The sequence below is a fragment of the Nycticebus coucang genome, chromosome 3 (genome assembly GCF_027406575.1).
Source record: "Nycticebus coucang isolate mNycCou1 chromosome 3, mNycCou1.pri, whole genome shotgun sequence".
Classification (NCBI taxonomy): Eukaryota; Metazoa; Chordata; class Mammalia; order Primates; family Lorisidae; genus Nycticebus; species Nycticebus coucang.
This window is the reverse complement of record NC_069782.1, coordinates 8,399,074-8,423,995: the sequence shown is the minus strand read 5'-3', so window position 1 is coordinate 8,423,995 and position 24,922 is coordinate 8,399,074. Positions and strand designations below refer to the sequence as shown.

Here is a 24,922-nt window from a genome sequence, read left to right as displayed (position 1 = left end):
AGGGGACGTCTTATCTTTCCTGTAAGCAGGTCTTATTTTCGGAGGATATTTTATTTTTGGGGAAACAGGGTAGGTACACTGTATTCCTGGAAATCACAATGATCAGCAAGCAAAACGAGCAACCCTCCCTCCTGCCCCTGAAGCTGCATGCTCTTGTGTTACTTGGAGGTGCTATCATTTTTTAAAGCTCCTCTCCTGAGAGGCAGCAGAATGTGGTGCTAAGACCTTGAGCTCTAAATTCATATCCCGGCTCTGCCAGCAACTCTGAAATCTCACTCAACTTCACTGTTCCTCCATCTCCTTACTTGTAGGTTGGAGATGTTAGTCATCCCCATCTAAGAGAACTGCTGTGAGAATTACTTGCAGTGATAATAATTCTACACTGATTGAATGTGTTACACCTGGGGGTGACACAGAGCAAACATAGTTAATAGTAGCTCCCACTAGATAGAAAAGGCTATCAAGAAAAGGCAAATGTGTGGAGGAAAGATGGATGGAGAGCTGTTGTCGTAGAGGCTATGATGAGGGCAAGTTCTGTGTCAAATGGGCTTCAGGCTTTGCAGATTGGCATTAGCTTACTAGCAGGTTCTAAAATATGCTGGCCACTGATTATCAGCCTGTCTTGTTCAGTGTAGTAGAAAGAAAGAATTACTGGTGAATCACATGTTCATATTGTTTAACAAACTTAACTGATAGCTCAAAAGAAAAAAATATTTTGGTCCCTAACCTATTTGTGCTTCCCAGCCAGGTGTCAGGACACTGTAATGCATCACAAAGACCTAACATGTCACAACATGCCAGGTTCCCCCCTACCCAGACTCTGGCTCACCCCTTTAATGGCATCAGGGTTGCTTCTGGCTTGTGTGACCCACCTTCCTCTTTCCATCAGCCTATGCCCTGCCATTCGCCCTTCCCTATCAGAACTGAGCTTCATGAGAATACTCTTTGCTTCTACTTTAATCTCTTCGAGGTATGTCATAAAACTGCAAAAATGTACAAGGCTATGGTGAAATATAATTGGGAATACTGCCCAAGAAACTCTTTGATTACTTTAATAAATACCACTTATGGTAAATCTTTACAGTTGTAATCTTTACACTTCAGATGAAATTTCGAGACCTCCTGTTTTCTCTTTTCAGACAGCCTAAGGTTCTGTCATCAGAACAGTCTCGTGTGGTGAGGCCTTCTGCTTCTGCCTATTTTATTTTGCTTTATTTTCATTTACTGCCACATGGCAGGTGCAGCTGAGAAGTGTTTTCAGAAACCGCTGAAAATTCTTACCTCATCTTTCTAAGGGTTCCGTGATATGGTGGGAGAGTGGCTGGCATTGACTATGACCCCCAGCTTATCTTTCCTTGTCCCTTTTAATGTATCTACATCACTTTTTCTTTTCTTTCCTTCGTCAGTTTTCCTTCTTTCTATCTTTCCACCTAAATAGCCTCATCTCCTGTGTTCTCCTTTTCAACTCTTAATAAATGAAAGGGAATCAAAAAGAAAAAGAAAGAAGAAACATTTTATAATGCAAAGTTTTGAGCAAAATACTTAACTTTGTACATTGCCACATCTCTTTACATTTGTAGAAAATGTGCATATATAGCCCTTTGTATTTCATAAGCCATCTGTATAATGTTTAGACTCTGTGGGTTCTTCGTTTAATTATAGGAGACGGAGGTATTCGACAGGAGCTTTTACACACTTGCAAATTTTGGTCAGTCCTGTGAAATGTAGGAGGCCAGCAGTTATTCACGGACCATTAAGATAAACTGTTTGTAGATTCATTCATTTCCCCCTTGTGGGGACGCTGGGCTAGTGGCCAGAGTCAGTGATCCCAGATTCACTTTGGTTCTCAGGGGTTAGCAGAACCCAGGCAGTGAACATTTTCCTGGCTGCTGACCTGTCCTCCTGCTTCCTAAAAAGTGACTAGTCAGAGTAAATTTTACATGTTACAAAGCAGTTTGTGGAACTTGGATTTTCATGCTTACACCACAATTTGTAAGCACGATGTTACCTCTAAATGATACAAGTGTAACCGACCCAGGAGGCTGCCTGGCCTCATTGATGCTCTTCTGTGAGAATAATTGACTCTGGTAACTACAGAGCTGCCTGCGGCTATGAAGAAGCTGTGCTATACTTACGCCACCTGCCATTGTTCTCTCTGGGCTGCTGCTTCTGCTTCTATTTTTAATAAGTTGCCAATTACTTGGTTTTTGTAGGGATACCAACAGTTCACTGAAATGGGCATAGGAAAATATCATTTATCCACTAAACCTTACTCTACAGCACTGTTTAGTTTTTCCATTTTGGAAACAGTATATAACCATGTAGCTAAGAGCAGTGTGGCAAACATCAGTTTTGACAATGATGTCAATTCCAGGTGTGATTTAATAAATTGCTCAACTCTTCCTGATCACTCCTGGACCACACTGGAGTGTGCTAAGCCCCCACCTCCCAGGGGAAAAATGTCAAGCAAGATCTTTTGTCTCTTTTTTTCACCGATGTGCCCCCTAACCCTTAGTAGAAGTTTAATTAGCATTGTAGCATTGTATTATTGTAAGCAAACAAATGCAATTACATAATTAGATGATATTCACCCATTATTTACTAACATAAGGGAAGTCCAAGGTTATGTGCCTCATTGGTGAAAATAATTGTTATCAACTAAGGTCATAAGATTACTGGAAGGTGGTTTTTCTAAATTGTTTTTTATTAAATAACTTTGTCCATTGGTGCATTTGTGGGTTCAGGGTACTGCTTCAATAGACAATGTAAAATGCTTACATTGAACTAAGTAACACATCCATCACAATTATACTCATGGAAGGTGATTTTATATATGCCCCTCTGGTCCCAAGAATGTCCAGAAGGATATCAAGATCACCAAGAATAATTTGGAGGTTGCCAAGGACTTGTTTATAAGTATTTTCAAGTCCGACCGAGAACTCAGACATTTAGCGAGAGGGCAAGAAAGAAAGAAGGAAGATTATTAGTATTGTAGCTTACATATTAAGGAATTTAGACATAACATTAATGAAATCACCCTGCTGTTCCAGTAAAAGTCATGAGTGTAGTCAATTGTTGGTTTGCCCACAGAAGCAGTAATAATTATCCTAATTTTCTTTTATTTTTTTGAGACAGAGTCTCAAGCTGTCACCCTGGGTAGAGTGCCCGTGGCATCACCGCTCACAGTAACCTCCAACCCCTGGGCTCAAGCGATTCTCCTGCCTCAGCCTCCCAAATAGCTGGGACTACAGGCACCCGCCACAATGCCTGGCTATTTTTTGGTTGCAGCTGTCATTATTGTTTGGCGGGCCCGGGCTGGATTCAAACCCGCCAGCTCAAGTGTAAGGCTGGGCGCCTTAGCTGCTTGAGCCACATGACCATATCACCCTGAACGCGCCTGATCTCGGAAGCTAAGCAGGGTCAGGCCCTGGTTAGTACTTGGATAGAAGCAGTAATAATTATCAACCTAGAACCTTTGGGAACTGGGTGAGGTTCACTGCTAAACCTTTAAAGTGAAATACTAATTCAAAAATTGACAGTTAAACATTGAGCTTTTTTTCTAAGTAATTGAAAAATTATTATTAGTAAGTTACCATTATAACAGAAAATTTAGTAAGTTACTAAATTTAGTAAGTTACCATTGTAACAGAAAATTGTTACCAATTAAGTTACTAAAAATTAGTAAGTTACCATTGTAACAGAAAATTGAAAAATTATTATTAGTAAGTTACCATTGTAACAGAAATACTAGTGTTGTGGTATTCTCAGTTAATCATATTATGTAATTATTTTTAAAGTGTTAATTATTCGGAGTGTTGAATTATTGATCATTATCAAATATTTTATTCTAAACTAATCAGAAAAATAGTTTGGAATCCATACATGCAGTCAGTTTCAATACTGTTTTGATTTGGAGAACCCACCAAGTGAATTTAGGCAGTCAGAAGGGATTTTATTAATAAAGTCTTCTTGGATTCTGAAGTTACAGGTGAATTTTATTTGTCTCATCTGTCACAACAAAGGACCAGTACACACTGTAGTACTCAGGAAATTAAACAGTAGAGGCAAAAACTGGTTTCTGTGTCTAGTGCTGCCTGCTTGGGTTCTTACCTCTTTAAGCCTCAGTTTCCTGAAGTGTACAATGAGATTAACAGAAATAACCTCTTAAAAGTATGAGCTTTACACATTGAAGGCAATGTCCAGCACATCATGAGCACTGAAATGTTAGGTATTAATGTGGTTATTAAAATGTCTGGCTTTTGTTTAAGATGCTCATTGAAGAGTTTATTGGGCATATGATTGGGGAGCTGTTTTTAATTTAAGTGATGTAGTTTTTTAAAATAACATTACAATAGCAAGAGAAAATCTAAGAAATCTGGGACTAAACCTAATAAGACTCCTATATGGAAGGAGTTGTAAAACTATATTAGAAGACATTAAAGTATGGCCTAATAGACATAGAGCTCTGTCATGTTCATGGATAAGAAGCTTCAGTAATTTTAAAATGTCATTTCCTCTCCAATTAGTGTATACCTTCAAAGCAATTCTATTATAATAAAAATTCTAATAGTTTTTCCTAAAACTCGATAAGCTGATTTTGAAATGTATATGGAAGGAGAAAGAGCAGGAATAACAAGTAGGATTTGACATACCATCGTTAAGCTGTGGTCAGGAGGGCAGTGTGGTGCAGATGCAAGGGTTGAGCTGGGTCAGCAGATGGGATGGAATGAAAGCCTAGACTCAGACTGCCGGACACACAGGATCCTGGTCTGTGAGAGGAATCGCTTTACTGATCAGCGGGGAAAGGTGACAGTTGACGCTACAGATTAGTGGGGAAAATAATGGACTTTTCAACAAATGGTGCTGGAATACTACTGATGGATGGTGTCTTAGGGCTGCCATAACAAAGTACCACAGATTGGCTTAAAACACCAGATGTTTATTCTCTGAAAGTTTTGGAAAGTAGAAGTACAAAATCATGCTCCCTCTGAAGACTCTAGGGAAGGATCATTCCCTGTTTTCCTAGCTTCTGTTGCTTGCTGGCAGTCCTTGGTCTTCCTTGTCTTACAGCTATATCACTTCAATTTTTGTCCCTGTCATCACAGAAAAATCTTTCCCTGGTGTGTTAAGGATCAAGTTGTATACCATATATACAAAAATAAATACCAAATGGGTTCAGATAAATATGAAAAAGTTTATTATTTCTAGAAATAGAGAAGAATGTGTATGACCTTAAACATAGTCAGAAAAAGCACAAAACATGAATTAAAAAGTTGATACATTTTTGTTTATTATAATTAAGAATTTAAACATTCACCAAATGCTGCTATAATGAAAGAAGCTAGGAGAAAATATTTTCAGCCCATTTGATAAACAGTGGATTTGTATCCTGAATACAATACAGAACTCCTACGAATCAGTAAGAAAAAGGCCTAGTAGGGAAAAAATAAACAAAAGAAACAAACAGAAATTTCACAGTAGAGAAAATCTAAATGGCCAGTGACTATGGTGGTGGTGGTAGGGAATCCAGCTTAATTAGTAATCAAGGAAATTCAAGTTAAACCATGATGAAATACCATTTTATGCTAATCAAACTGGCAAAAATTAAATAGTTTGAAAATGCCAAGTTTTTGTGAAGATTAGAACTATGAGAGCTTGTACTTGTGGGAGTGTAAATTGTTGCAACCTCTCTAGAAAACAGGGTAGCACTGTCCAGTAAAGTTGGAAAACATAGACAACCTGTGACCCATTCATTTTAGTTGTAGGCAAGAACTACCCCCACAGAACTCTTGTGTGTAGACATGGACTAGAATGTTTGCAGCAGCATGGCTTGAGTGGGAAAAAAAGGAAACTTAAACACCCATTAGAAGGAGGCTGTATAAATACATTGTGGTACTCTTTATAGCATTTATATGAATGAACTATAGCTAATTCATCAGTGTTAAGTGAATTTTGGGAGCATAGCATTCAGCAAGAAAAGCAAGTTACAGAAGAATAAAGTAGTATAATTGTACTTTATAAAATTCCAAAATATATAAAACTGAAATATTGTTTAGGGTACTTAGCATTATGTGGCAAATCAAAGAGATTGCTAAGCATTCAGTTAAGAGAGTTAACCCTTGTGAAGTAGGATAAAGTGGGACCATAGAAGGGGTTTCTGGGTACTGAAGATGTTCTATTCTTAAGTAAGTACATGGAAATTTTTTGCGTGTATTAAATACTTAATAATAAAAACTACTCCTAGAGTTGCATTATTTTTAAGAGTGGAAGAATAACCAAAATGTCATCTCCCTCCAAAAAGTAATTTAATACTGAATACTTAATTTTAAATGTGTTTCAGATTCTTTGTATATGAGAGATACTTGAAACACAGAAGGCAAAGGCTTAGTGGTCCTTGTTTGTCCCGTGTCTTTGGCTTTGAGAGGCTTCTGCTGCCCTAGATGGGGCAGTATGTCTCAAGAGCCAGCCAAAGGAGGTTTTAGCAGCTTGTGAAAGCTTATTCACATTTTGATTGAAGAAACAATATGCCCATCTCCTGTTCACTTTATTTTTTCTTGGCATCTAAGTATTTGAGCCAGATGGAAAATGTTTCCCATGTTAGGTTCTCTTTCAGTATGTCAGCCATTTAACACTTCCTAATGTGAGTAGCTGACTGAACGAGTCCAGTACAGAAGCTTTTAATGATAGTTTTACCTGCCCCTTTCTATTGGCATTGTGTAGTTAGTAGATAGTAAGAACAAAATAAATAAAACCAGCTTTCATTTCTCCCAAGCCTGTCTGCACATGCAGGCCTCTGGTCAGTTAGCAATTGAATTTATCTTACCATAAGAACATGGGCTTGGAAATCAGACTGACAGACCTTGATTCAGACCACATCTCTGTTTCTTACTATGTGTAAAAACTTTGTAATGAAAGTCTCCGAACCTCAGTTCAGAAAGTGGTGCCCATTGGCCACTCTCAGAATGGTGGGGTCCTTGCACTGACCTGGGCTCTTGGCCCCATGGCACACACAACTAGCATACTCTAGTGAGAGGAGCCCTGAGTTGACTCTGCCTCAGTCAACAGTTGCCTGATCTCAAGTAATCCACTTGACCTCTCTGAGCCTCAGTCTCCCATTTGCCAAGTGGGTAGAAAGAACATTCATGTACGAGCATGCACACACTGGTGACCTGGCGATCCTGCAAACTGCAGGCCCCACATAATCGCTGTTGTAGGACCAGTGCCTTGCCTGCTTTATGCCTACCTGTTTCTCACTCCTTGATGCTGTATTCCAGGCCCTGATGCTGCCTCATGGACACCTTCTCCCCTCACCCTCACCTGAATGGTTTCTTCAGGTATGAAACAGAGATGGCAATATCTGTGTCACAAGTTTGCTGCACAGATCAGGGAGTCAAGTGAGATGAGACAGAAGGAATGAAAATACCTTGTCATCTCTAGTGCTGGGAATATAGGCACAGCTGATGTTCACCTAAACTAACGCTAGGCATTGGCCCCCTGAGCAAACCTAGAGATGTGTTGTTCAATGTGCAGAGTTTGATTTATAAAATAGCTCTGAGGGTATGTGGCCTAGTTGGTAAGGGAGTTTATTTTCTACTTCCATATTCATTGAATACTGGTAACACCTTGGTCAAGATTATTTTCTCTACACCATTTTATATTCATTCCTTTCAGTAGTTAAAACAGATGCAGACTCTGGACTCCTTTCTGTTTTAAATTTTTGCTCTTTGCAGCAGAGATAGATAAAGACTGGCATTGGAAACCACTATGGTAACATACTTTGGTAGCAGTATTCTTGATACTTGTCTTTTCTAGAACTTAATTCAATTAAATTGAAAGAAAGATATAATAGTTTCATATGCTCAGTTTTTTAAGATTTATATTCTCCTTAGATCTGTCCTTTGGCATTCTCTCTTCTGTTTCCTGGATAAACTCATTACTCCTAGGACTTTGGCATCCTTCTCTGTGTACCGTGAGACTCTTTATTCTTATTACCAGACAGCCCTTACTCAATGTATATATCTGGATGGCCTATGGGAACCTCTGTTTCAACATGTCCCAAACTGATGCATTTTCCTGTTCCCTCCCCTAGTCCCTACTTGTATTCATCCTCCTGTGTACTGAATCTTTATTGATAGCCCCAGCTCAGGCACTTAGACCAGAGTTTCTATACCTTGGAAGTGACATTTGGGGATGGGTAAATCTCTGTTGTGGGGGCCATCCTGTGCATGTAAAGTGTTTAGCAACCTTCTTGGCCCCTGCCCACTAGATGCCCAGGGCGCCTGCTCTCTCTGTGACAGTCAGAATATGTCTACACATTGACAGGTGGCCCCTGGGGGACAGTATCATCTTTGTTGAAAACCACTCTTACTTACACTTTCCTTTTTCACTTCCCTGCCACATTTAGTCAGTTGCGAGCCCGTTTGATACTGCTTTCTAAATGTCTTCCTGAGATTTCTTCTTTTTTCTTTATTCTCATTGCTCATGCCATAGTGCAGGTTCTTTTCATATGCCTGAACTATTCTGGTAGTTACTAGGAACACCCCCACCTATATTGAGTAACTAGTATGTGTAAGACACCATGCTTAGTGCTTTCCATGTATCATTTGTAATCCTTACCACAACCTTATTGTAGCTCTCTGGGTTGCAAGCAATGTAAATCCAACAGAAATTTACCAGCTTAAATTATGAAGCCTCAACTCCACCTTGTCTATCTTGAGGCTATGCTTGCTTGTGCTTTGCTCCAAGCCCACCTTTGCCCCGGCCCGCGGGGAATTCAACGGCGACCTGGGAAACAAAGGGGTCAGTCGAATGAGGGGACAAGAGACACGAAAGAATGAGAGCAAGTCAAGAGTCTGATCAAGCTCCGAAGAGTTTCTTTTTCAGCTGGGCTTATAAGCACACAAACGAGGAAGTAACTAAGGGCTGTTCCTAGCAGGGCGGGGAGGGGGCTAGTTTCTGGAAAATTACTAGGAGAAGGACCCTAAGGCGGGGGGTGCATTTTTGAGGAGATATGCAAGGGGAAAGTACCGTTGCTGTTTATGGTTGAATTACTGAGAATAGTTTGCTCGTAAAATCAAGATAGCAAGGGGCATTCTTGTGATATGTTTTGGCTCCCGGCATCTCCTCCCTTTTAGTTTTTTAAATTGTTGGGGTCTGTCAGTTGTCGGCGTAGAAGAGAGGGCATTAACCTTTTGGGGGGAAGTATTGACCTGATTCCTCCCGCGGGCATAATGACCGCATGATAAGTTTGAGCGTCTTTTGGGGAGGAGAGGAGAAATTTTTACAACGCTAACCTCTATGCAAATCAGGTTTGCTTCCAAGGGACTCAGAGAGGCTGTTTATGCTTTCCCTCTGCAGTGTCTTTATTGCACCCCGTAAAAAGGTACCCAGGTTGTACTCACATATGATGGTGAGTCAACATGCATAGCTCTGAGTGCTTACGAGGTTCCCGGAGGAATATCTTCGTTGGCAAGGCCCCGGTCTGTAAGGTCGAGTCTATGATAATGGACTTGAATGGGTTTTGATGCCAGGGAGCCAATTGTGATTTGATAAAATTCATGATTTTGTTAAGAATAATGGGTCCAAGGGTGATTATTAATAGCAAGAATAAGGGGACCTGCAAGGGGCATGAGTAAGGAGTACATGGAGGATTTCCATCACTCGTTTGCCTTAGAAGAAAATTTTTGTTTTTGTAAATCTAAGCTAAGCTTATGAAGTTTGTCAATCTGTGTTTTCATCGGTCGAGTTTTCAGTTAAATAAAAGCACCAAGCGAAGGGCTTGGTAACTGCTGGAACAGGTTGGCCCAGTGCCGGAAGGCAGAAGATCAGGAGATAAGGCAGCATCATGGATGGAAATCCGTGGTTCTGGAAGGGAAAGGAGAAAGATAATCTCAGGGAGGTTTTTCTCCCTGGATTTTAGAATTGCTATCAATTTGTTTTACTAATCTTTCAGGCAGCCATCTGGCTGCATTTTCTTTCATATTTGGACTGCACATAATTAGTCTTAGTTGGGCCAGGATGTCTCTGCCCCAGAGATTGACTGGGAGGCCAGGCACAACATAAGGTTGGACAGTACCAGTGTTGCCTTCCTCGTCTGTCCATTTGAGGATTTCAGCACTCTGTTGGGGGTTGGAGGTTTGGCCAATACCCCGGAGATGGGTTAGGGAAGTAGTGAGGGGCCAGGAAGGGGGCCAGTATTTACTGGCGATTACTGTGGCGTCTGCCCCAGTGTCAAGTAATCCTTCAAAAGTTTTGTCGTTTAATTGTAGCTTAAGGAGGGGTTTTTCTTGTGTGATTTGTCTGACCCAATAAGCGTCAGAGGAACCGAGGTTATGAGTACCCCGGGTTTTTAGAGAATAAGGATGGTTGGAGGGTAAGAGGGGAAGTAATATTAGCTGAGCTATTCTTTGGCCTGGGTGAATGGTTATAGGGCAGAGGGAGGCGGAAGCAAGTATTTTAATTTCTCCGGCGTAATCGTTATCAATGATGCCGGGGGGAATAGTGAGGCTTTGTAGGGTGGTACTGGCACGGCCAAGAAGAAGTCCGAAAGTGTTGGGGGGCAAGGGACCATAAACCCCAGTAGGGGAGGATTTGGATGCCCATTTCAGGTGTTAGTATTGCGCCGGCGGAGGAACAGAGGTCCAGTCCTGCGCTGCCGGCAGTTGCTCGGGAGAGGGAGAGGAGGCTTGGACTTGAGGGGGCGGGTTTTGGGGGACAAACCTGATAGCCCCAGGGGTTTGTGCCCGTTTGGGGGCCAGGGGCTGGCCCCGTAGGAAGTTTCCCTGCTTCTGAGGTAAGGGATTGCCTTGGGCGTCTGTTTTTGAATGGCATTCGGACGCCCAGTGTTTGCCTCGCTTGCATCGTGGACAAAGAGTGGGCGGTATGGGTCGTTCGGCCTTAGGGGCCGTGCAGTCTCTAGAAAAGTGTCCTGGTTGTTTACAACTAAAACAAGTTTTTGGGTTGTTTCCCTGAGCGAATTCTTTAAGGGCGGCTCCAATAGCGAGTCCCATGGAGTGAGCGGTGCCGATACCTGCACAAAGTTTAACATAATCAGAAATGGTCTTGCCGCTGCGGTGAGGCCGTATGGCGGCTTGACATGCAGGGTTTGCATTTTCTTTCTTTTTTTTTTTTTTTTGTAGAGACAGAGTCTCACCTTATGGCCCTCGGTAGAGTGCCGTGGCCTCACACAGCTCACAGCAACCTCCATCTCCTGGGCTCAAGCGATTCTCTTGCCTCAGCCTCCCGAGTAGCTGGGACTACAGGCGCCTGCCACAACGCCCGGCTATTTTTTGGTTGCAGTTTGGCCGGGGCCGGGTTTGAACCCGCCACCCTCGGTATATGGGTCCGGCACCTTACCGACTGAGCCACAGGTGCCGCCCTAGGGTTTGCATTTTCAAATGCGAGATGTTTAATGCACTCGCTTTCATTTTCTTGTTGGCCGACGAGCCTCTCAGCCGCATCGGTAAGGCGGCTGATGAAATTACCATGAGGCTCGTCAGGGCCCTGTTGAATGTTGGCCAAGGAGGTAGTTGCCGATCCCTTGGGAGGGAGCTTTCTCCATGCTTTAAGGGCAGCATTCTGTATTTGGGCCAGGAGGCCGAGGAAAAATTTAGCTTGTATGATGTTACTATCATAGGGACTATGTCCCATGAGTTTATCCCTAGTCCATTTCTTGGAGGTCTTATTTTCGAGATTACGGGCTGCTGTTTCTTTGCAGTTATCAGCATATTCGGTTCTCCAGAGGACATAATCACCTCCAGGCAGGGTGGCACGGGTTATAAAGAATCAGTCATTTGGGGTGAGCCACCGCTCGCTCAGAGATTCAACTATAGATATAGTGAAAGGGGCTGTGGGGCCATAGAGGGACACAGCAGTTTTTCAGAGGCCTCGTGGTCATTATCTGAGGCTTCATCTGCCGAGGGGTGTTCATCCCCATCAGAGGGGGGTTTTGGTTCTGATTCGGAAGGGGGATTCCCTTTTATCTTAGTTACAGGAAAGGCGTGCAGCGCCTTTAAAGGTTTTTCTTTTGAGCTATGTTTATGGAACGTTGGGGTGGGGGGGGGAATTTTTAGCTCCAATTCTAAAGCACGTAACTCTTGAATGAGTTTTAAATGTTCCTTCCTTGTTTGGAGTAAGTCCTTAAGGGAGGAGACCTCTTGACATAGTTTGCATTTGACATTTTCAATTGGCGTATCTACGCCTAGAATTGGAGCACAAAATGGAGGGGCAGAAGCATAGGAAGGGGGATGATTTAGGACGGAAGGGAAGGGAGGCCAGTTAGAATTAGCGGCCTCCTCTTCCCGGGTGGTCGTTTCTTCGGGGGAGAGGGAGTTGGGAGGGGGCTCCTTGAGGGAGGGGTATAGGGAATTAATAGGAGGTTTGAGAGGTTCAGGATTGGGGAGAGTGTCAGGCTCAGGCATAGGAACAGAAACAGAAGGGCAGGCTGAGGGTGGTCTGGAGTGTTCTTTAAGCACCTTTTCTCCTTCTTTAACAACTTCTTGGATATCAGGCCATTGGTTGTAAGTTTTTAAAATACCATAGATCAAGTTCCAGTAGGAAAATGCCTGAACGGGGATTTTTTCGGGGCCAAATGTTCTATAATAATCTTTTAGACAATCACCGACTCTAGTCCATCTCAGAACATCAATAGTGCCTTCTTGGGGGAACCAAGGACAGATATCACCAATAAAAACAAAAAATTTATAGAGATCTTTTTTCTTTACCCGAATTCCTCGTGTCTTGAGGGACTCCTTGAGTCCCTGAATAAACAAGTCATGTTTACTTAACGTTTGTCCCATAAACTCGTTGCTTTCTCTTACCTTGACGGATCAGACTCGCAGGTGGGCAATTCTGCAGCGATCTCAGTGCGGATCTTCACTCACGTCCTTCTTGTGGCGCGGCGATCACAGTGCGGATTTTCACTCACAACCTTGGTGTTGCGGCAATCCAATGATAAGGGTACCCTTACTGGCAGCAACGTTCGATGACACCCCCGTACCCTTGCCCCACGTCGGGCGCCAATTGTCCCGGCCCGTGGGGAATTCAACGGGGACCTGGGAAACAAAGGGGTCAGTCGAATGAGGGGACAAGAGACACGAAAGAATGAGAGCAAGTCAAGAGTCTGATCAAGCTCCGAAGAGTTTCTTTTTCAGCTGGGCTTATAAGCACACAAACGAGGAAGTAACTAAGGGCTGTTCCTAGCAGGGCGGGGAGGGGGCTAGTTTCTGGAAAATTACTAGGAGAAGGACCCTAAGGCGGGGGGTGCATTTTTGAGGAGATATGCAAGGGGAAAGTACCGTTGCAGTTTATGGTTGAATTACTAAGAATAGTTTGCTCGTAAAATCAAGATAGCAAGGGGCATTCTTGTGATATGTTTTGGCTCCCGGCACACCTTAACACCGCTCCATCCCAGAAAGAGACTACAGGAAACTGTCACCAAACACTGGCAGCAGACCTTGCAGGGGTCAGGTTTTTGTCTTCACCAAAAATGTACAGAGATAGCCCCATCTTACCTGACAGGAAATGGAGGCTCTGGGAAGGGAACCCTGTTGCCTAGCCTACATTGTAGGTGGAGCTAGTGGGCCCTGACTCTGTATTCTAAGCTCTTTCCATTGATAAGCCAGCCTCCTGACTCCTTTCCTTTGTCTATCTTCAGCTGTGGGATAGCCTTTCTTCACTTTGAATGTTAGTTTTCCAGAATACAAGTATGGTTGTTTATAATTACTTTGATTAGTAGGTTCTTTCATGGGTTCCTCACCAAGATAAAAATTTAGCCTGGAAGACAAAGCCTTTTATCTTCCTCAACTGCGCTTATCTTAGGGTTATAGACTTAACATCTGTCATTTACCTGTTTGTGCTTACGCTGTAGGTACTCCCTGCTTCAGTACTTCATGCTTTTGCTTCTGAGTAGAACAGTCAAGATCATGACTGTGGGAAACGGACAGACCTGTGTTTGAGTCTTGGCTCCATGGCCTCCTAGTGCTGTGACCTTGGGCCCTCCCTAGAATGCCATGCCCATTGTGCCCCTCTAGCGGATGTCTGCTCCTTAAGAGGAAACACAGCCTTTACTGGAGAGGCTTTGCCAGCCTCTTTCTGCCTCTAGCCTCTTAACCATTTCATTCTTAGCCTCCTTGAATAGTGCTGTTAAAACACCCTCATTAACATCTTTAATGCCAGCCTTTGTATTTTTTTAAATGCGTACCTTTGGGAGCAGATTGGTTTGGAATTTTTGTGGCCTTTGGGTGTAGGCACAGGCCAAGGCTGTGGTCTGTATGTGCTGGATTTGTACATGCTTTTAGCATGCGTCGTTTCCTCTGTGGCTGGACAGCTTTGTTTCTGCCTATCTGCCAAGACCCTCACCAGCTGAGCATTTTTTATTAAAAAAAAAAAAATTGTAAGAATACTCTTACAGCACTTATTCCAGTGCTGTCCAATAGACTTTCCTTGATGGTGGAAATATTCACCTCAGCTAGAATGCCATGGCGTCTTAGCTCACAGCAACCTCAAACTCTGGGTTCAAGCAATCCTGTCTCAGCCTCCCAAGTAGCTGGGACTGTAGGCAGCCATCAAAACACTTGCCTCATTTTTCTATTTTTGATAGAGATGGGGGTCTTGAACTCCTGAGCTCAAGCAATCTTGCCACCTCAGCCTCCGGGGTATGCTAGGATTACATGTGTGAGCCATCACACCCTGCAAATGGAAATATTCTTATCTCTGATGTTCAGTACAATAGCCACTAGCTGCATACGGCTATTGAGCATTTGAAATGTGACAGGTGCAGTTGAGGAACTAATTTTAAAATATAAATTAAATTGCCACTGTGGCTAGTGGCCACCATGTTGGACAGCTCAAGTCTTAACTGTTACCAATAGCTTCCTGTTAAATGAAAGTTCATGTCTTCTCTAACTTCCTCTCCTAAGGAAAACTGTTACACATTTCACTCAGTGCCTTCTGCATCTGGTGTGATAAACATGTAGGAAAATTGAATGAAGTGGTGAGGGGACACAAAGCCTGCAGTGAAGGGCCATCAGAGAGGTTTCACCAAGGGGGCAGCACCCTGAATCTGACTGGAGCAAACTGTGGCCCCCGGGAAGGAGATGGCAGGTGGCTTCCTGACCTGGACCTGAAGAGGGTGGAGGGCAACTGGTCCCGAAAGGCATGGGAAGCGATGGAGGGAATTGAAGTAAGCAAATGACATGCTTGGATTTCATTTCTGTAAAAGAACACCCTGGCTGCTTAGGTAGAGTCTACCTCGGAGGAGGCAAAACTAGATCAAAGGAGATATAATCAAGCTAATGACAATCACAATAATAATAGCTACCATCTGATGTTGCAGGGGTTCAGGAGGAGATGAGGAGAGCCTGAAAGGCCATATAGAGTGCAGTGATCATACAGTAGTAAACAACAGGGTTTGGAGAGATGCCAGGATTTCCTCATTTGGAGAAATCTTTACCTATTATGCTGTGCCCTATGGTATAGGGATAGCAAACCCCAAGTCAACTGAGAGATTGTGTTCATTAATCACCCTTTAAATATGGAAAACAGAACTGTGGCATTGATATGACAGACAATGATGGGGTAATTTATAAGCTTTTTTCCTTAAAAAATAACGTAGACAGGTATGTCAGGAAGAGAGATGGCCGTGATCATCAGAGATTAGCGTGAGGATCCTTGTGGTGGAACTTTTTTTTCTTTGTAGTGGTGGTTTTACGTATCTCCACAACAAATCTCATAGAACTAAATACAGATACACAAATGAGCGCATGTAAAATTGGTGAAATCTGAACAGCATTGGTGGATTTTATTATTGTTGATTTCCTAGTTGGGATATTGTACTATAGTCATGTAAGAAGTTATCATTGGGGGAAACTGGATGAAGGGATCTCTGTGTTGTCTCATACGACTGCATATGTATCTATAATTATCTCAAAATAAAAAGTTATGGGCGGTGCCTGTGGCTCAGTGAGCAGGGCGCCGGCCCCATATACCGAGGGTGGCGGGTTCAAACCCAGCCCCGGCCAAACTGCAACAAAAAAATAGCCAGGGCGTTGTGGCGGGTGCCTGTAGTCCCAGCTGCTTGGGAGGCTGAGGCAGGAGAATCGCCTAAGCCCAGGAGTTGGAGGTTGCTGTGAGCTGTGTGACGCCACGGCACTCTACTGAGGGCAATAAAGTGAAACTCTGTCTCTACAAAAAAAAAAAATCAAAAAAAGTTAAAAAAACTAAATGAAGTAGTCTCCCTTGGTACTCCTAGTTTTCACTTTTCCTTTTATCTGGATGTTTCTTCACTAATAATTTTCTTCAGAAATGATTTGTTTTAATTAAATTTGGCACCTTACTAAAGAATATTTAGCTTTTTTTTCAACCTTTTAACATCTTTGAAATAACCAATTCATGGAGAATTAGCATTGATTCAGTTTAATTGGCAGCAGTTTTTCTTGGTGCACATAAATTATTGATGTGTCTTTCAATCACTGTTGTCCTAGATTTGATACATATGATTAGTGAGTCGTTTGTATCGGAAAAGAATGGTAGCTGGTAAAAATTTTTTTTTTTTTTTGTAGAGACAGAGTCTCACTTTATGGCCCTCGGTAGAGTGCCGTGGCCTCACACAGCTCACAGCAACCTCCAACTCCTGGGCTTAAGCGATTCTCTTGCCTCAGCCTCCCGAGCAGCTGGGACTACAGGCGCCTGCCACAACGCCCGGCTATTTTTTGGTTGCAGTTTGGCCGGGGCCGGGTTTGAACCCGCCACCCTCGGTATATGGGGCTGGCGCCTTATCGACTGAGCCACAGGCATTTTTGTGTGATTTTTTTGGTTATTAAGTGTGTGTTTCTCAGCTCCAAGCCCACCTCCCTTCTATACTCTGTTCATTCCTTAATTTTTTATTTTTATTTATTTATTTTTCAGCTTTTGGGCATACACTTTATTGTACTTTTTTATACATCCATTTCCCAAACAAGACATATTTGTTCATCGTTTTAATCCTCATAGCTCAGCATAGGGCCTGGCACATAGTAGGCACTCAACAAATACTTGATTTTCTTTTTTTTTTTTGTAGAGACAGAGTCTCACTGTACTGCCCTCGGGTAGAGTGCCGTGGCATCACACGGCTCACAGCAACCTCTAATTTTGGGCTTACGCGATTCTCTTGCCTCAGCCTCCCAAGCAGCTGGGACTACAGGCTCCCGCCACAACACCCGGCTATTTTTTTTGTTGCAGTTTGGCCAGGGCTGGGTTTGAACCCGCCACCCTCGGCATATGGGGCCGGCGCCCTACTCACTGAGCCACAGGCACCGCCCCAAATACTTGATTTTCAAAGCATGATCACTCATGCATCCATAATCCTTTTTTCATAGTATAAAGAAGGCTGATGTTCAGGCCCCCATGTAGATTTTGAGGAATATATAATTCCCAGTAAGTTCTTTTGTTAAAGGTGAGAAACAGCTTTAGGTTTAATTTCAAAATCAAGATGACATTCAGGTGAGTGTGTCAGGTGTCTTGGTCATTAAAAGACAAATCCCAAATTTTATTTGCCTGCACATCACTTTCCCTTTCTTTCATTATTTCTGTACTTATGAAAGCAAAGGATTTATTCTGCTTCTCACCATTTGATCCTACAAGGGCTTTATTTCAGTTTTTGTCACATATAAAAGTTGTGTGTCGAGACTGAAGATTATCCACTATCTTCTATCTCTATGCCTTTATCTACTTCTTATTCTGATAGCAGTAACTTGGTTTCTGAGTCTTTGGTTACAATAACCACAAACGAGGGTCGTGACTCAAGGATATTAGCCACCACCACTTGATGTTGATAAACTTCCAAAGCGTTCCGAGCACGATTAATTACGATGGAGGGTCCGTCTCCAACTTGAAGGAAATTATAAATACTTTGGGAGCCCAATCTTTTACCAAAGGAGAAAGCATTTTTGGCACCATCTTCGTTGTTATCTGCAATAGGCCCCCAAATGACTGGATCTTGTGTTCAGACAGGAACATAGAAATCTGACACGGCCGCAGCCAGGTAAAACATCCCAGAAGAGCCCAGCAGACTGAGTGCCTGGGCTGCAGCCTGCAACAAATGTAAATAGTCCGCCACAGTGGTGAACTCCACCACCAGAAAAATGCCGGCAGCCACAGCCTCCTGGTAGTTCCTCAGAGCCGCAGCAAAGCGCGGGAGTGTATTCTCCTCGGCCTCTAGGCTCAGCAAGCCCGAATGGGCTGGGCTGCAAGGCCGCAGCCTCTGTTCATTCCTTTAAAGTTGGGGTCCTACCAAGTAACATTTCTGATTGCCCTCTGACTCTTCATTAGGCAATGCCAGCAGGGGTATGAGAGGGTGAAGGAAGAAGGAACTTGCTGCTTCCTGTCTGCTTCCTGTTCCCTAAAGGTACTTGAGCAACACTTTTTTGCCTCAGGAGCAGTAGTAATTCTTTCCTGTGACAGCAGCTGAATCCATTTTGTCCTTTTTTCAATATGTGCAGGACCAGTGTCATCACACCTCCTAAGGCATTTGACACCTGGCCAAAGACCCATGGAAGCCTTTTCCTTTGTTGGGCCAGCCCTGGAGCAGCTTCTGCCTCTCAAGATCTCAGTGTTTTCTTTTTTTCTCTCTCTATCTCTTTTGCCTTTTCAGTGACCAGTCAATAACTTTATACTTAACAAAATAGTGAATGTTTCTATTTCCTGCATGGATCTTGACTAATACCTAGTCAATGGAGCTTCCAGTTCCAGTGGTGACTGTGTCCAGGGTTTTTTCTCATCCATACTCTGTGCAGCCAGTGACCTTTTGAAGTGTAAATATTCTTCCACTTAAAACCCATCAGTGGGTTCCTATGTTCTCAGAAAAAGAGGAAAATTCTTAGAGGACCTACAAGAGCCATGAGTGCTGTCAGCCCATCTCACATCCACTTCTCTCTCTCTCTCTCTTTTTGAGACAGAGCCTCAAGCTGTCACCCTGGGTAGAGTGCTGTGGCGTCACAGCTCACAGCAATTTCTGACTCCTAGGTTTAACGATTCTGTCTAAGCCTCCCAAGTAGCTAGGCCTACAGGTGCCCACCACAACACACAGCTATTTTGTTTTGGTTGTAGTCATCATTGTTGTTTGGTGGGCCCGGGCTGGATTTGAACCCGCCAGCTCTGGTGTATGTGGCTGGTGCCTTAGCCTCTTGAGCTACAGGTGCTGAGCCCCATCCACTTATCTCATACTTTGCTTGCTTCTCTTCCCTCGTTGTAATCCAGCCATGCTGGTCTTATTTAGTTCCTTTGTAACTAGGTTTCTTCCTGCTGCTCAGCCTTTGCCCATGGCGTTCTGTCTGCTTGGCCATCCCCTACCCAGTAGCTCTTTCTTTGGCCTCTGTTTAATTGTAACTTCCAGGGGAATGCCCTTCTGCCAAGGTCCGTTCCCCCACTTCAGGTGCTCACAGTTCTTCTTTCCCCTTACAGCACTCCCCACAGTCTAGGGTACATTTTTTTGTGTGCTGGTCTCTGAAGCATACCTCTTTCCCCAACTTTACCATCCAGGAACTAGTCGGTGTTGTGGGTTTTTCCCTTCCTACTGCTGTGTGCCTAGTGCCTGGCACATTGTATATGTTTGATAAATGTTTGTTGAATGGACAGTAGAGACCATTTGGTAATATCTTGGTTGTGAATCAGTTTTTGCTATAAGCTGAAACATTTTGAGAAAAAATCTCTCTTGCTGTTCATTAAATCATTTCAATAAAAATACTGAGAAGGAGCATCAAACCATAAGAAAAAATTTACTTATTAATTGCAAGTTACCATATGTTTGATTGCCACTTTTTGTAATACTCAGATGAAAAGATAATATGAAAACCTGTGCAGCCCAACAAAGCTTATTCTTACAGGGGTTTTATATTACCACCCCTCCTTAAAAGACATGAATTGTCCTACTTAAACATGAATTATCCTATTTCCTTTCTTTGAGTTGCTATTAGTCCCATGGTAGAGGTTTTTCTACAGCAGGAACCCACAATGTACAGATGTTTGCCCTCCTAAAACTTTCTCTCATCATCAGTATAGTGCCTCTTGTCTCACGGGCACAGCCTTTTGCTCTGGCTAGATGTGCCATATGTCCTTTCCCTTTACCTGGCTCCAGAAAGTCCGTCTGCCCTAGCTCATTACTGTACTCTGAAGAGTCCTTCTGATTTTGGAAGTGTTTCCTTCTTTGCTTATTGTCTTCTGTCACTGCATCATTGGTGTCTATTTTTTTATAGTGAATAGTAAAAGTGAAGACTTTTTTTTTTTTTTTTTGAGACAGAGTCTCACTTGGTCACCCTTGGTAAAGTGTTATGGCATCTTAGCTCACAGCAACCTCAAACTCTTGGGTTCAAGATTCTCTTGCCTCAGCCTCCCAGGTAGCTAGCTATTTTTTAGAGATGGTGTCTCGCTGTTGCTCAGGTTGGTCTTGAACTCGTGAGCTCAGGCAGTCCACCCACCCTACCTAAGGCTTCCCAAGTGCTAGAATTACAAGCATGAGCCACTGCACCCAGCTAAGACTATTTCTTTTTCTTTTTTTTTTTTGGTTTTTGGCCGGGGCTAGGTTTGAACTCGCCACCTCCGGCATATGGGACCGGCGCCCTACTCCTTGAGCCACAGGCACCGCCCCAAGACTATTTCTTAATACTTGTCCCACCTAGTAGTTCCCGGATTAGTCTGTTGTCGAAATCGGATTTTACCAATTCTCTAAAATCAACATAAAATCCAGAACTGAAGGGACCCTGACATTGTCTAACCCAACTCTTCTCTCACATGTATGACCCAGAATAGCTGAGTGGCCTGTCCAGGTCCCAGGTGGTGTCAGAGGCAGAGCCAGGGCTGTAGATGTGCTACCTGTGTCTTTTGTGACAGTCAGGACTACAGACATACTGTGTATATGACAGTGTTATGAAAGGATGGACAGTGTGAGTATATAAATTAATTTCTTTAAAAACTAGTCTCCTGGGTGGCACCTGTGGCTCAAGGAGTAGTGCGCCGGTCCCATATGCCGGAGGTGGCAGGTTCAAACCTAGCCCCGGCCAAAAACCAAAAAAAAAAAAAAAAAACTAGTCTCCTAGAACTTATACAAATCAGTGTTGCTTAAAAAAAAAAAGCAGAATTTGCAGATGTTGAAAACGGTCGTGTGGCCCTGCACTCCAGCCTAGATGACAGAGTGAGACCTTGTCTTTAAAAAAAAAAAAAAGAAAGAGGGCGGTGCCTGTGGCTCAGTGAGCATGGTGCTGGCCCCATATACAGAGGGCAAACCGAGCCCCAGCCAAACTGCAACAAAAAAATAGCCGGGCGTTGTGGCGGGTGCCTATAGTCCCAGCTGCTCGGGAGGCTGAGGCAGGAGAATCGCCTAAGCCCAGGAGTTGGAGGTTGCTGTGAGCTGTGACGCCACGGCACTCTACCGAGGGCAATAAAGTGAAACTCTGTCTCTACAAAAAAAAAAAAAAAAGAAAGAAAGAAAGTAAGAAAAAGGTGCCCCAGCCCTGGTTCAGTCTATCTGAAAGTGGCATTCCGAAATGGTATGAACCATGAAAACTAAGCTAGAATAAGCACAGAACCCTGCAAGGTAACTGCTTTGAATGGGACAAGACACATTTATCTCAGCACATTCTAGTATGAATTTTAAAATTCTCAGACTTATTTCTTGATAATACGGTTTATAGAATATGGCTACTATTTACAAGGTGCTTGACCTAGTTAATGATATTAGAAATAATTTGTAAAATCCTATTACATGGCACTTTATTGATCATTAACTGATTGCAAGGAGTAGGCATTCTGGACAGGAAGAGGAAGTGAAGCTAGGAAAGCTTTTCCAAGTTAGCTCCTGGTATAGTCGCAGGGACCTTCCCTTCATTTCTTTGTTTAGCACACATTTATTAAGTGCCTTTCTTAGACCAGGCATGGGTGGCACAGGGTGACCAGAGAAAGGCAGAAGGTTACAACTTACAGGAGTGTTCAGGGGGCTAGCAGGTGTGGTCTGTTCAAGCAGAAATGGTAGCAGAGATAGGGGTGTAAGTTGAGGTTACATGAATAGTGGGCTTTAAGAGCTAGGCCAAAAGTGGTGGCCTGATCCTGATAGGAAGGGGAAGTCATTGTCCACAGTAGGACACTTTTAAAAGAGGAATACATATAAAATAGAACTTTCTAGGCATTATGGGAAGCAGGTTCACTTGCTCCTTGGGTTTTCAGGCTGATCTGGGCAGATGACATCATATGCACACTCAAGAAAGAGTTAAGCTGCTATCAAAACCGTTATCTGATGAAAAGTCAAATGAAATTTTATTGCCACTGTTGGCTCACTGTATAGAATTTGTATGCTTACCAGTCTGCACTCTGGCTGAGATACTTGAAGAGAGTCGATATCTGTTTCACCTCTGTCTATGCCCGGGTTAATACCTGGCACTTAGTAGGTGGGCAGTAATATTTGCTTAAAAAAAATGAGTAAGCTCTGGGCTCTCAGGAGAAGGTGAGCTTTGGAGAAAAGATAAGAAGGAACAAGAAAGTCATTTATAGAGGTATTAATGACCTAAGCAAAGGTCTAAACTTGGGTATGAGGACAGGAGGAGGCCAAAGGTTCTTTAATTGCAACCCAAGGAGAGGACAAGTGCTGGAAAGGGTGGCAGAGGCTCTCTCCTTTTGTATTGTGTAGGCATTTGTCGTGCCCCCCCCTAGCCACACTGCACCTACTCTCCTAACTTCCATCCAGCCTGCCAACTTGGGCTGGTGGCCACAGTAGCCACCCAGACCTTCTTCATGTGTCTTACACTCAAAAAAGACAGTTCCCGCATTCTTCCTCTTGTAGGATCTGTCTTCTACAGTGGTCTTTTTCTTTTTCTTTCTTTTTTTTGTAGAGACAGAGTCTCACTTTATCACCCTCTGTAGAGTGCGGTGACATCACAGCTCACAGCAACCTCAAACTCCTGGGCTTAGGCGAGTCTCCTGCCTCAGCCTCCCGAGTAGCTGGGATACAGGCACTCGCCACAATGCCTGGCTATTTTTTTTGTTGTTACAGTTTGGCCGGGGCCGGGTTTGAACCCACCACCCTCGGTATATGGGGCCAGCACCCTACCCACTGAGCCACAGGCACTGCCCCAGTGGTCTTTTTTCAATATTCAGTTCTCAAATGTCCCTCTCTGAAGCCTTCCCTGACCTTATTAAAGACAAATATTTATCTCCATATTGGGTGCCATTACCCCATCTAATTTTTTTTCTTCCTAGTATTGATTCCTGCTAAAATCATCTTATTCATAGTTCTGCTGGTTCAATACTGATTCCTCTTACTGGAATCATTGTAACATGATTTCAGTCTTTTTCTCCATCCAGAGTGCCCTGAATCAGGTTGACCTATAGGGGAAAATAAGTCAATGTGTGTGTTTAGGGAGAATGGGTTTTATTACAGAGGGAGAACCTTTGTTTAAAGCAAATAATTTGTAAACTTAGGAACTTATATTGGCAACAAATTATGATAGAAATCACGCTGATCTCATTGAAAATTGCTGCTGTTACTCAATTTACAATTGGCAAAGTGTGGAAACAACTTAAATGCCCACCAACCCAGAAATGGATTAATGAGCTGTGATATCTGTATACCATAGAATACTATTCAGCCATTAAAAAAGATGGAGACTTTACATCTTTTTAAATTTAGTTTCTTTATTTAATTTGAGACAGAGTCTCCTTATGTCGCTCTTGGTAGAGTGCTGTAGCATCACAGCTCACAGCAACCTCAAACTCTTGGGCTTAAGCAATTCTCTTGCCTCAGCAAGTATCTGGGACTACAGGTGCCCGCCACGACACCTGGCTATTTTTTTGGTTGCAGTCGTTGTTGTTTAACAGGCCTGGGCTGAGCTTGAACCTGCCAGCTTCGGTGTATGTGGCTGGCACCCTAATCACTGAGATACAGGTGCCGAACTGAGACTCTACATCTTTTGTATTAAACTGGATTAAGTTGGAACACATTCTTCTTAGTAAAGCATCACAAGAATGGAGAAGCAGGAATCCAGTGTACTGAATTCTTTTTATTTATTTATTTATTTGAGAGAGAGAGAGTGTCTCACTTTCTTCCCCCAGGTAGAGTGCAGTGGTGTTATAGCTCACAGCAACCCCAAACTTATGGGCTTAAGCGATCCTCTTGCCTCAGCGTCCCAAGTAGCTGGGACCACAGGCACCTGCCACAATGCTTGGCTATTTTTTAGAGATGAGGTTTCACTCATGCTCAGGCTGGTTTTGAACTTGTGAGCTCAAGCCGTCTGCCGGCCTGGTTTCCTCGAGTACTGGGATTACAGTTCTCATATGAATGCAGTGGATGATCTAACACCAGGTAGAGGGTAGAACAATGAGAGTGGGGAGAGAGGAGGAGGGAGGAAGATGGGGGCGTCACTGTGAATGACACACCTCTTGGGGGTGGCACACAATTATAAGAGGGACTTTACCTAACAAATGCAATCATCGTAACCTAATTCTTTATACTCTCAACGAATCCCAAACAATGAAAAAAAAAACTGAATTCAAAATCTCTAAGGGAAAAAAAAAAAGAAAATTGCTGCTATAGTAGATGAGGGGTGGAGCTTTCATAGGCAAGCATTTCAACGTGTCCTGGCTTGACTGCCCTGGCTGTCTAAGCTCAGAATCTATACTGCTTACTCTCAGCTTATGGAATGTGTAGTGGGGAACTGCTGTGGATGGATCCCCAAACCCTTGATAGAGGCCTGGACAGGCCCCGTGGTCCTGGAGCCAGATCTAGAATTCTGAGTATGACCGGGAGCTAGTGTAAGGCATGGCAATGGGTGTACCTCCACGCACTTGCTATTCCTTTGAGGGTGGGGGAGCCCCTCCACCTCCCACTCGCACTGGTGCCTTTGTCACTCTGTCAGCTTTAGCATGACTTGGAAGGGAGAGGTGGGGGGGTTGTTTGACTGTA

At 43.3% G+C, this 24,922-nt stretch overlaps 1 protein-coding gene and 1 pseudogene across 7 annotated transcripts in view; one reads left to right on the top strand and one right to left on the bottom strand.

Annotated features, from left to right (window-relative positions):
- The window catches only part of TNRC6B (trinucleotide repeat containing adaptor 6B), a 259,143-nt gene that overhangs the window by 133,370 nt on the left and 100,851 nt on the right, over positions 1–24,922 (top strand). The window lies entirely within an intron of this gene.
- On the bottom strand, positions 17,602–18,759 carry LOC128582439 (phosphopantothenate--cysteine ligase-like; annotated as a pseudogene).